Here is a 13,174-nt window from a genome sequence, read left to right as displayed (position 1 = left end):
CTATCCCTGAGAGCCAATCGATCTGTATCGCAATGGCCTGTGCGTGTGCAGCACTTGTGGCATGAACACATCTATGCGACACGACCCATTAACTTGTCACACGCTAGATTAATGTGTACAAATTTATATGCTACAGTAGAGGCTAAATGGGGTCGTCACTGTTCCACTCATTGTATTATTATTATTATTAGTATTAGTATTAGTATTAGTCATATAAATAAGTTTGTTTTCTTATTCAAATAGGACAAAATATTTCACATTACCTTTGTGTTGCATGTAAATAATATGTTCACATACTACATTAGGGGTAAAACAGTCTTTTTAGGTCAGACTTAACACCGTTAATAGCCAAAACTGACGAAAGTGTCACATAGGGAACAAAATGGGGTGTCAAAAAGGGGATAAAACAAAATTCTGGGCCAAAAAGGAACCAAACTTTAAAAATGGGCCAAATAAGGAATTCTCTCAAATAAAAGGGCGGGAAGTGATGAGGAGTAATAAAAGACAATCCCTTGGTCTCGTCCGCTCCCGCGAGCGGCGAGGCGAACCCTAGCGTTCTCCTCCAGCCCTCCCGTTCCTCCCCCCTTGCCGGCGCCGGCTCGCGCCGCCGTGCAAAGCCCGGCCAGCGTCAGCGGCGGCGGGGCATCTTCCCACTCTTCGCGGCGGGCTAGCGCGGGACAACGTCACAGCATGGAGGCACACCGTTCTGCAGGATGACGTGGCGTGGCAGCGGCCGGGGCAGAGCAGCAGAGGCATCCTGGGTTGGCGGCGCAGGCGGCTGCTCGTCAAGGGCGCGGTGGGGCGTGCCAGCTCGGGCGGCGGCGGTGGGCGTCTCGGCCCAGATCGGGATCGGGCGGGTGCTCGGGACGGCTGCCGGCAGGCGACGCGGGCCGAGACGGCAAGGGCCGGCCGGCGGCGTGCGGGGCTGGGTGGTACCTCTGGCCGCTTCGGGAGCTGTCCTGGTTCCGGCTGGCTCGCGGCGTCGCTCCGGCGGGCGGGTGGCGGTAGCGCTCGGCGTGTGTAGGCGGCGTGGCTCCTGTGCGCAGTCGGTGGCGTGGTGGGCTTCGTGGTGGTGGCCCCGTGGTGGCGGGGGCCTGCGGGGAGTTTGGGCATCTCCATCTCCGACCTGGATCGGCCATGTTCGGGGACCTCGGTGGTGCCCCTCCCCTTTGGTGCCTCGACGTGTGGGTGCGCGCCCGGCGGCTCTGACGATTGGAGCTCGGCGGGCGGCGCGGGTGGGGCAATGGTCGGGGTGGGCGCTGCTCCGACCGTGGATGGCTCCATGGTGGCTTGGCAAGTCGGCTTCGGCGACGGCTGGCACGTCCTGGCGTCGGTTCATTCGTAGGCGGCTTGTATCGGCCTTTGGCCCCCCCTCCTCGCTGTCCGGTCGCTATGTTCGACGAAGGGCTGGCCTTCTCCCAGCTGCGGTCCATCGTTTGTCTCGCGCCCGCTGCGCATGTCCGATCTCGTCTCGCGCCTGGTGCCGCTGGACTAAGCTCGTCTCGCGCACGGTGCAATAGGACTCCTACTGACCTTGTCTCGCGCACGGTGGCGCGGGACCAAGCTCGCCTTGCGCCCGATTCTGCAGGACGGGGCGATGGAGGCCAGGTGGCCGGCCTATTGGGTCTCGGCGCTCGTCTCTTTGGTTGGATTAGCGACAGGGCTCGGGTGAGGTGTCAAGGTCTTGAATGCGGGGACAGCGGCCCGGTGGTGGTTGCACGGTACTCTCGGGCGGATGCCGTGGCTTGGTGCTGCCCGGTGGCCATGGCCGTGTGGGCGGCATGGTCGCCGGGGTGTGGCGTTCGGTGGCGGTGAGTTTTGGCCGGGGTGAAAACTTGTTCTATCTTCGGATGGACCGGCGGTGGCGAAACTCGTTCCCTTCTTGAAGGCGTCGGCGCGGCTCTCATTGCCCGTCGTGCGGCTCCGGGGGAAACTCTGATCCTCGGATTGGGTGGTGTCGGTGCTCCGGTGTCGTGTCCTTCCTGAAGGCGCCGTCTTGGTGCCCACGGTTCGTCATATGCAGCTTCATCTCTTCGCGGTGATAGTGCTAGGGGTGGTGTTGTCGCGCTCAGCGCCTATGTATCATGCCTTGCGTGTGTGCGTGTGTTATGGTGGCGTGCGTTTATACTGGGTTGTTAGGATCGTGCTTTATATATAAAGTGGGGTGAAAACCTTTTCCGGTAATAAAAGGGCTGGTATAGAAGGGTACATGACACCGTAGTTTTGTCATTCCCATTCATGTGTGCTAAGCACAATTTACTCTAAGCGTGTCTCACAACTCACAAGTAATGAAACTTTACCTCCTCATACAATACTGTTGTTTATTTAAGGCCCCCTATGCGGACATCAATAATTGGCACATAAGAAGAGGAAATGCACAGGATGTACCAACTATTTCCCTTGATGAAATGAAGAAAATAACAAGGAACTTCAGTAATGGTGCTCTAATAGGAGAGAGTTCGCAAGGCAGAGTTTTCTTCAAAGTGTTAAAATATGGACCGGAATCTGCATTCAAGTCTTCTCAAGAAATTGATTTGAAGGTTATGGTTCCGAGCCTTGTCTTTTCACCATTTCAATTGACACTCTTCATTTATTAGTACAGCAAGGCCTTGCCTTTAACTGGCATATTTCTGTGGCAGATTGAAGCAATTTCGAGACTGAAACACGAGAACGTTGTCCAACTTCTCGGATGTTGGGTCGAAGGAGACGAATATGTTCTTGCATATGAGTATACATTGGGTGGCACCTTGCATGATATCCTTCACAGCAAGGGTGAGGAATTGTATAAATTTTCAGTTTGTTATAAAAACATGCAATATGCAGCACACCTTTCTTTTATTGAAGGGAAAAATAGTATGTCAATTCAACACCAGCTATGTAAGGAACAGAGCAACACTCAAAAGAACTCACCCTCTACGAAACCTTCAATTTTAAAAGACTTAGTGTGGTGTGTCTAGTATGTGATACGAGTGACATGTCTGTCGATATTCTTCTGGTTTATGGTCACAGGTAAAAAGGGTGTCAGGGGAGCCAAGTCAAGGGCAGCTCTATCATGGATGCAGCGAGTGAAGATTGCCTTAAGTGCAGCAGAAGGGCTGGAGTTCCTCCATCACAAGGCAGAGCCTCAGGTCACCCATGGTAACATCATATCCAGCAAGATACTTCTCTTTGACAACGACATCGCAAAGGTTGGCGACGCTGGTATCTCCAATGTGTTGGTCAGTGACAACATGAGTAGATGTCATAGTTTTAGATGTGGCCTTGACCTGGATCGTATGGATGGTCATGGTTATCACGAGGATGATTACCATGTCAATTTATATTCTGCTACTGGACAGTGCAACACAAAGAGTGATGTATATGCCTTCGGGGTTGTGCTGCTGGAACTTTTAACCGGTCGTAAGGCAGTTGATCATACACTACCCCGCGGCAGGCAGAGCCTCGTGACATGGGTATGCACCCTTGGCGAGAAGGGCCTATGCACCCATTGTGACAAGAACCCCTTTATATGGGTATGCCTTGACATGTGTATAATGTCTTGATAAGGTGCATTAGCTAAACTGTTGTTGACTTTGATGCACAGGCATACATCAATTCTATGGAAGATTTTTTTTTCGAAAAGGGGGGATACCTCGGCCTCTGCATCAGCATGATGCATACGGCCCTCTTATTAAACAAAATAGAGTAGTATCAACAAGGTTCCAAAGGTCCTGAAAAATGAAAAAAGAAAGCAACACAAGCTCACACAGAGCCCGGATAAGCTAGATACATCAAGCTAGCCACATCAAAGAGCCACAACCGGCGGGGCAAACTAGATAGGAGTACTAAATGCCTATCCTATTACATGACCGCCATCCAAACCGGTTGAAGATATCCCGAGCTACCATCTCCCAACGGACAGACCCAGTAACCAAATGCTCCCTGGCCTCCGTCTGGGTGAGTAGCGACCATGAACGAATCAGAGCCGTAGTCCGGAATAAAACCTGCAAAAAATGTATATATGATGTTCTGTTAAAGACCAAATCGTTTCTGCAGTTCCAGATGGTCCACAGCAAAGCACAAACCCCCACCCGAATATGTCTCCCTAAGTTGGGCTCAATCCCATTAAGCCATGTCCCAAACAAAGTACTAACAGAATTCGGTGGTTTGATGTTAAAAGCAATGTGGACCGTCTGCCATAGAACCTTTGCAAGCGGGCAATCAAAAAAGAGGTGTTTAATAGACTCATCCCGATCACAGAAGCTACACCTAGTAGGTCCTGTCCAATTGCGCTTCTTCAAGTTATCCTTAGTTAAAATTACTTGTTTATGAACAAACCACATAAACACTTTTATTTTCAAAGGAACTTTGACATCCCAAACATGTTTGGACGTGGGAATGGAGCTCAAATTAATAACATCAATATACATTGATTTGACCGTGAAGCCTCCAGACTTAGTCAACTTCCAGCGCAATTCATCAGGTTGTTGAGACAGCTGGATATCCATCAGCCTTCTAACTAGATGGAGCCATTGTTCCCAACGATTGCTCGCTAGCACTCGTCTAAACTGAATATTAAGGGGGATAGATTGGAAAACCGAAGCAATGACCACCTCCTTTCGTTGAACAATACGATACAAGGAGGGATATTGGATGGCCAGTGGTGCGTCACCAAGCCAAGTATCCTCCCAGAAACGCGTGCTCGAGCCGTTTCCTACAACAAACTTTGTCCTATTAACGAAAGCCTGCTTGACCTTCATGAGCCCCTTCCAGAAAGGCGAGTCAGTCGGCCTTACAGATACTTGTGACAAAGTTTTTGACTGGAGGTACTTGCCGCGAAGGATCTGTGCCCACACAGCATCCGTCTCCGACGAGAGCTTCCACAGCCACTTGCTAAGAAGGCATTTATTCTTAATTTCTAGATTCTCAATACCTAGACCCCCTTGGTCCTTCGGTCTACAAATAATGTCCCACTTAGCCAGTCTGTATTTTCTTTTCAGCTCATCACCCTGCCAGAAGAACCGCGATCTATAGAAATCTAGTCTCTTCCTGACTCCAACTGGTATCTCAAAGAACGAAAGAAGAAACATCGGCAAACTTGTGAGCACCGAATTAATAAGTATTAACCGGCCTCCATAAGATAAGAGCTTGCCCTTCCAGCAGCTCAGTTTCTTCTCAAATCGGTCTTCAATGCACTTCCATTCTCTGTTCGTTAGCCTACGATGGTGGATAGGAATCCCTAAGTATGAGAAAGGTAACCGTCCCAACTCACACCCAAACAATTGTTTGTAGGCCTCCTGCTCATCTTTGGCCCTACCAAAGCAGAACAACTCACTCTTATGAAAGTTGATCTTCAACCCGGTCAATTGTTCGAATAGGCATAACACCAGCTTCATATTCCTAGCCTTACTCACGTCATGCTCCATAAAGATGATCGTATCATCAGCGTATTGTAGGATAGAAATGCCTCCATCAACCAGATGAGGCACCAATCCATCTACTTGACCATTTTTCGTAGCCCGTCCTATCAGAATTGCCAACATATCTACCACAATGTTAAACAAGATAGGGGACATTGGGTGCAGCGATGCGTGGATCCAAGGCTTGAAGGAGATTACCCTCACAATGCTGTTACCAAGGTATGTATTTTTTTTAGGGGACCAATGTATGCATTTTATCATGAACTCTACCATGTTTAACCGAGTAAACTAGCGGTGAATCCTAGGCAATGGCGCAAGGAGATGTCATTTTCAAACCGCTGTAGTCTATTCCACCAAATAAACGATAGGATTTAATCTCCATTGCTATAAGAGTTAATTCAACGTTCTAGCCCAAAGTTTATCAAGGTACCCCCTGTTCCAATCCCGACCATCTTGTACCCCCAAGTTTCAAATTTGTTCGCCACCTGCGAAGGGAAGAGGTAGCACCCCACACGATCCTATCATTGGCCCTCTTCATCATGGCTCCTCCGATCCCATCATGGCCGTCGCGTCGCACGTTCGCTGCACTTCCCATGTCAGTCTGGCTATGTGGCAGCGAGTTGGCACGCCACCTCAGCCTAATAGCGGGTCTGGGCTATAAGAAGCGTGGGAAATTTCTCCTGGGGTAAATACTGGTACAAATTTGAAAATTGAGGATAAATCTTCTGGGTATGAAGATAAACCCGCTCGTGTCAAGAGCATCCAGTGAGGCAAAGAAAACCGGTAATCTATTGCACAAAAAGCTTCTCAGGAAGCAACGAAAATCAATCCAGGTAACATGTTAAGATCTGATGCAGGAGGCAAAAAAAAAAAAAAAAGACACTGACTTTGTACAAACAGCTCAGGAAGCCTATTCATCAGCAACTGCTCCAGAACCCCCATCTTGATTAATCGCCTACAGTGCATTAGGCCTTGAAAGCAACCTTGACCACCCTGCTTTGGCTTGAGATTGTCTCTGTGAGTTTCACCAGCCATGCTGCTCCTTATTTCATATCCTTCTGCATTACGGAAATTAACACGTTATAATCTTGATTGAATGACAAGCTAGGGGGTAAAAAGGTGAAACTGATTTTTGGCATAATCTTTGTGTTCTTGAGGTATGAGGGACCAAGTGACTGCTCTCCTGATTACTTTCTTTTTTTGGCAAGCAGATGGGTGCGATCGCAGCGCTATGTGTGCATTATAATCCAGATCTCCGACCAAACATGAGCACTGTCGTCAAGGGTCTGAGACAATTGCTGCACAGCGAGCCATGTGACTTGGTGTCATGAAATATACACATTGCGGGGGCTTTTATGTCCGTGACATTGTCTCTAGCCGAGCTGCACAAGATCTCGAATTTTTCATGGCCCTATTATATGCCTCTCTCTGAAGAACAAAATACAAATATATATGTTGATCATGTATCCATTTGTTTTGCAGCTGATGGATGCATAATACTATATGTTTTGTCACTTTTGGAATGAGGAATGTAGCATATGTTTGCACTGGATTTGGTGTAACATCGACAGATTATCTGCTGTCCGTACCTATCTGTAAGACTAACTGCTTCTCCTGCCATGTCGATCCACGGACTGAAGTTCAGAAGGTCTTCAGTTTATGAGAAGGGGAAATTGTTCTCTGGCGCCTGAAGTCCCGGATGAGATATTTCTCTAGAAATACCTGTAACTATTTAAATACGACCATCACAGATTCACAGGTATAATGCTTTGGATTAAAGATCCAAAAAATCACAAAAGCAACTCTGAAAACTAAGAGTTACCATGAAATCTCTCATATAAATAGCAAACAGGCGATCACTCAAAATCTGGGATCTCCCTTGCCAAAGCCTTAGCGTCATCTAGGTCTTAAAATGATTGTAGAACAAATCGTGGCATCAGATGGGCCTTAAATTGGCCATACAACCAAACTATCTCTTAAATATCTTTCTTAGAAGAAAAGAAAAAAAGATGCATGGTGCTATTCTGATTTTTACCTTCATAAAGGGCAGTATATTAATACCAAGCTGATCTCTGCAATGACACTACGTTAAGAGCTAGTCAAGACATATGCATACAACCAAATTATTAGAAGAAAAAAGGAAAAAAAAAGAAAAGATGGTTGACATAGATGTTTTTTAGGTAATTAAATGATTAGATTGCAATTACACAAAAGATGCTAAGGAGAATTACCACTATCTGTGTAGATTCAGATGTTAATTGGCTATGGATGCCATGGAAAACAAGCTGGGTCCTGTAGTTAAGGTTAATTATTCATTTGTTGCAGGGTGTTGCCACAAAATGAAATGGTCTTTCCCCTATTACGTGTCGGTTGAGATGGCGCGTGAGAATCGCCTGAAGCGTCGGATTTGGTATATGCCAATATTTGTTCAGTAATTAGTTATCTCTACTATGTGTTTTGCTGGCACATCTTTTTAAACTTATTGCATTACTTTTTCTACTCGGTTCTTTTTTCAGGCGAGGGTTCCACTTAGTGTTTAACGAAGAAATTAGGAAATGAGTGCACTTGGAAGAACAAAGTCGAAATGGTATCTCGTTGGGAAAATTTCTAACGAAGGCATCGAAGTCTTTCAACAAATTGACATTTCACAGTACAAGCATGCACATGTTGGGTAGAAGAATGCATATTTGAGAAAAAAAGAAAAGAAACTAGTGGCAAAAGGAGTGTAGGAGTTCATGGGAAGAACAATTACATAAAGTTGCGAAGCAGCACGACAGTTCAAACTGATGAGTTCATACCAAGAATGATGACATTTTTTTTGAGGAAACCAAGAACGATGACATGAACCTGCGAAAAACCAAGGCAGTACAATCTGAGAAGTCCCTCGGACCTGCGTGCTATAAATCATATCCGCTAAGTCCAAAGAAGGAAAAGAGTAGAGAAAGAGCAGCGTGATACAGTACCGGAATAAAGAAAGAATCAAGGAAGAAGAAGGTGAACAGTAGAGTGAAGCAATCGACCAAGGTATCCAGGAGGACTCTAGCGGGAAATCATTGGGAAGCTTGGCTCCACTTAGTGTGTAGATTGATGGAGGTCCATCTTTCTCAACAACCCAATCGGCTGAGCTGGAAACTAACAAATAATGGAGAGTTCTTGGTTAAATCCATGTATTTGGATGTTATCAACTCTAGTGCTATTTCTCGTTTGAAACATGTGTGGTTTGTAAAAGTGCCTTCGAAAATAAAAGTGTTTATGTGGTTTGTACATAAACAAGTCATTCTAACCAAGGACAATTTGACAAAACACAATTGGATAGGATCTACAAGATGTAGTTTCTGTGATAAGGACGAATCCATCAAACACCTCTTTCTCGATTGTCCCTTGGCAAAAATTTTGTGAAACATTGCACTTAGCTTTTAATATTACTCCTCCGAATACCATCAACATGTTATTTGGGACGTGATTAGATGGATTAGATTCCGACACTGCGAGACATATCCGTGTAGGAGTATGTGCTTTATTATGGGCAGTCTGAAACTGTAGAAACGATTTGGTTTTTTAACAGAACAACAAAAATTCATTTCTTGCAGGTTATCTTACGGTCCACTACACTCATCCGTATGTGGTCACTACTCACTCCGACGGAGGCCAGTGAGCGTTTGGTTACTGGATCTATCCGTTCGGAGACGATAGCTCGGGATATCTTCAACCGGTTTGGATGACGGCCATTTAATAGGATAGGTGTTTAGTTTCCTATCTTATATTTTTGCCTGCCGGTTGTGGCTATCTTGTCATAATGTTTTTGCTCTTTTCTGAGCTTCTTTACTTTTGAGACCGGAAGACTTTTGTAGAACATTTTGTTGTTTATTAATAATTTGGTTGTATGCATCGTTCTGATGCAAAGGCCGGCGCCTGTCTCGTTTTTGAAAAAAAAATGTATGTAATAGGATGGGGGATGTGGCATACGTACAGGTTGGAGGACGTATAACAACTCCGGACGAAAGTATCTTGACAGAATAGATGCGTATATTGTCTCGTATTTAGAGGGAGCTAATTTCAATTGCTGCCAACTTGTGTTCAGATCTCGGCGCAAATCGACGGCCGGAGGCGTTTTCGCAGGTGCGTACCCCGCACCTGCATGCCCTAGGAATTTCTGCAATTGCGTATATAGTGTCTAGTACAGGTGAGCCAGCCATCCGCCTCTCCCTATGAACAAGAGAACATGATCTTATTTATCTTACTAATGGAAGTCCTGGAGTCTATGAGGGTGTTGTTCACGCGCACGCAGGTCCCTGATCGTCACCACACCCTAGCCGGCGACACCGAGGGATACATCCACATGGGCGGCGAATAGACCCTGCGCAGCGGGCGATCCACACATGGGAGATCTTCGAGCATTTTCAAGGGCTCAATGTGACTATTGTCACTTCGGCCAATACAAAAGACGAGACTTTACTGCTGTGGAGCGGCTTTTTGCTAAAAGATGAGTCATCGGGGCAAACACGACCAGTGCCATGATTATCACGGTGTTGTCGTGCCGGCACTTTGTCGGCGGAGGGCAGGCCGGGACCAGCATGGTGGGCGCAAACCACTTGGCTGTCGGCTCCTCGTCGCCGAACAAGGTAAGCCTGGCAACCGTCATGTAGAGAAGCACCACTACAGCTCCGTGCATGGCTCTTTTTTACTCACCTCCTTTGCCTTCTTCATCTCTTCTCTCTTCTCTCTTCTCTCTTCTTTCCTTTCTCAGCTTCGCAAGTGGTGCAATTTTTTGGAAATGAAGGCATGCCTTGGCCTCTACATCATGATAATGCATGCAATCATCTTATTAAAAATCCAAAAAGTATCGTCATAAAATGCAAGTGCAGTCCTCTGTTTCGCAAGGCCAGGATTTTATGGGCATGTTATGGTGCAACCACTAACTATTAAACATGACACCTTTAGTTGCTGTGTTTTGTGAGGGAACTGCAGTTTTGTTTCTGGTGGCAGTTTATTTTAAAGGCCGGTGGACACTTTGTTGGCAGAGGATAGACCAGGACCGGCGCAGTGTGCGTTGGCCACTTGGTGACCGACTCGTCGCCGCCGATGAGGGCAAGCCCAGCAACCACAATGCACAGAAGAACCCTCCCTCTTCTTCATCTCTTCTCTCCTTTCTCTGCTACGCAAGTGGTGCACTGCATGTACAGTCGTATGCGGTTCTCTGCTTCACAAGGACATAAATTTTTTTTTTGCGAATCACAAAGACACAATTTTATAGGCACGGTCTGCTGCATTCACCAAGTAATAAGAACAACGCGTTTAATATAAAGGATTTTTCTGGTGGTATGTTGGGCAACTGGTAGTTTTGTTTCTGGTGGTAATATAAAGGATTTTTCTTCTCTCGTATAGACGTTCTTTTACTAGATCAATAATCTAGGAGAAATTTCAAATCCAACTTATTCCTTTTGCCCCGGGTGTGTGTGTGTGTGTGGGGGGGGGGGGGCATTGCCCCCCAATACTACCATAATTAATAAAATGGGCTATTGTTACTGCAAAATATTTTCTGAATAATTAGTATGACAATTCTAATATCCAAATATTTAGAAATATGTTCTTCCGTTCCTAAAAAAAAGTACAAAGATTCCGAAGAATGTGTGCCACATATTTAAAAATTATTTGTACTCTGAGAAAATAACCTTCCCATGTTAGAAAAAAGTTCATAATTCTTGGGATAATATTCTTACTTTTTTGGGGAAATGGTCATTAGGGGCTATTAAATATTCATATATTTTTTAAACAATGGATCAGATATGACAAATATGGTCTTATGTTAATTAAATGTAGTTGTTTTTAAAAACTGAGTTAAAGTAATATGTTATCCCCGAAGAAATAATGGCATCCGAGCTATTCTGCGACTGATTCCTGAATAAGCTATTCGGAACCTTTCCTAACTACCGAGAACAGAGAACTAACCGCGGGACCTATACTAGACAGGCCAACCTGACACAAGGACGGGATGTGTTTCCCTGGAGCCTCGCTACATCTGGGTCGTTCACTGCTGACTATATGTACCATGCGCTCATGCATTCAGAGGTCCTGGTGGAAAATAACAAGAAAATTTGGAGGTCTAAGATTCCACTCGCAGTCAAAATATTTATGTGGTATCTTCGAAGGGGATTTGTACTTACCAAAGACAACCTCGCCCATCGCAATTCTCGAGGAAATAAGAAGTGTGGCTTGTGTACTCACGACGACACAATGAAGGACCTCTTTTTCCGGTGCACGTTTGTGTGTTCTATGTGGTCAGTCATACAAATAGCGTCCAATTTGTATCCTCTCACAAGTGTTGCCAATATTTTTTGGTCACTGATTGGACGGTATTTCAAATAGGTTTAAAACACTAATAAGGGTGGTAGTGTATGCCTTATTATGGTCGCTCTGACCGTGTAGAAATGATTTGATTTTTAATGACAAAAACTCATCCCCTATGCAGGTTATTTTCCAATGTACGCATTCGCTTCTTACTTGGTGTATGCTACACAGAACGGAGTACCAACCGTTGTTTAAGGCAGTGTGTATGCGGTTGAAGCAAGTGGCCAAGGAGGTTTTTACCCAACATGGGTGGCAACATAATCTCCGGATCGGTTCACCATCTTCTTCGACATAGGCAACCGTTGTTTAAGGCGGTGTGTATGCGGTTGAAGCAAGTGGCCAAGGAGGTTTTTACCCAACATGGGTGGCAACATAATCTCCGGATCGGTTCACCATCTTCTTCGACATAGGCATAGTGTCGGTCCTATATGACTCACTATTGTCGATATGTCGGTTTCTTATTTTATTTTTGTTAGACTTCTAGTATTTTGTCAGACTCATTGTTGACTCACCGATATCGGCGTTCGTCGTCCTCCTCCTCGTTGGTTAGGAAGACAAAGATCGGCGTCGGGCTCTACGGAAACGCCTCCTTGAATGCCGTCGGGCTTGTTTCTACGCCGCCGCCTGTTGGCCGCATCTTGGTGCGCCACCTGCTGAGCATCATCCCGCTGTACCGCAACCTCCATCTGTGCCTCTCGTCCATGAGCACGCCTGACCCCAACAGCGGCCATGGCTTCTCCTTCCCAGGCTCGGGCGCGGGCAGAGGCGGTGGAGGCACATTGGCCTCCACTTGGTCCACCGATTTGGCTAGTGCCCATGAAAGGCCACATCAGCTGGCGAGCTGCTCGAGATCAGACTCTTCTATGGCCCTCCGCTTGGCCTCCCCGAGGGCCACAATGTAGGCCTTCTAGCCCTCCTCCACTACCAGAGGTGGTGGCTGAGCGGCGACCGCGCGCAGTGCACAGGGTGTTGGGGAACATAGTAATTTCAAAAAAAATTCTTACGCACACGCAAGATCATGGTGATGCATAGCAACGAGAGGGGAGAGTGTCGTCCACGTACCCTCGTAGATCGTTAAGCGGAAGCGTTATAACAACGCGGTTGATGTAGTCGTACGTCTTCACGATCGATCGATCCTCAGCACCGAACGTACGTCACCTCCGCGTTCAGCACACGTTTAGCTCAGTGACGTCCCGTGAACTCACGATCCAGTAGAGCTCGGGGAAGAGTTTCGTCAGCACGACGGCGTGGTGACGATGTTGATGAAGCTACGTATCGACGCAGGGCTTCGCCTAAGCACCACTATGACATAACGAGGTGGATTATGGTGGAGGGGGCACCGCACACGGCTAAGAGATCAACAAATCAATTGTTGTGTCTATGGGGTGCCCCCTGCCCCCGTATATAAAGGAGCTAGGGGGGAGGCG

The 13,174-nt window shown here is 46.6% G+C and overlaps 1 pseudogene; it reads left to right on the top strand.

Moving 5' to 3' along the window:
• Positions 1–1,392: 1,392 nt before the first annotated feature.
• Positions 1,393–6,244, top strand: LOC119351035 (annotated as a pseudogene).
• Positions 6,245–13,174: the final 6,930 nt, after the last annotated feature.

This window comes from Triticum dicoccoides, chromosome 1A (genome assembly GCF_002162155.2).
Source record: "Triticum dicoccoides isolate Atlit2015 ecotype Zavitan chromosome 1A, WEW_v2.0, whole genome shotgun sequence".
Lineage (NCBI taxonomy): Eukaryota > Viridiplantae > Streptophyta > Magnoliopsida > Poales > Poaceae > Triticum > Triticum dicoccoides.
The sequence above is the reverse complement of the archived record's forward strand: the minus strand, read 5'-3'. Positions and strand labels throughout refer to the sequence as shown.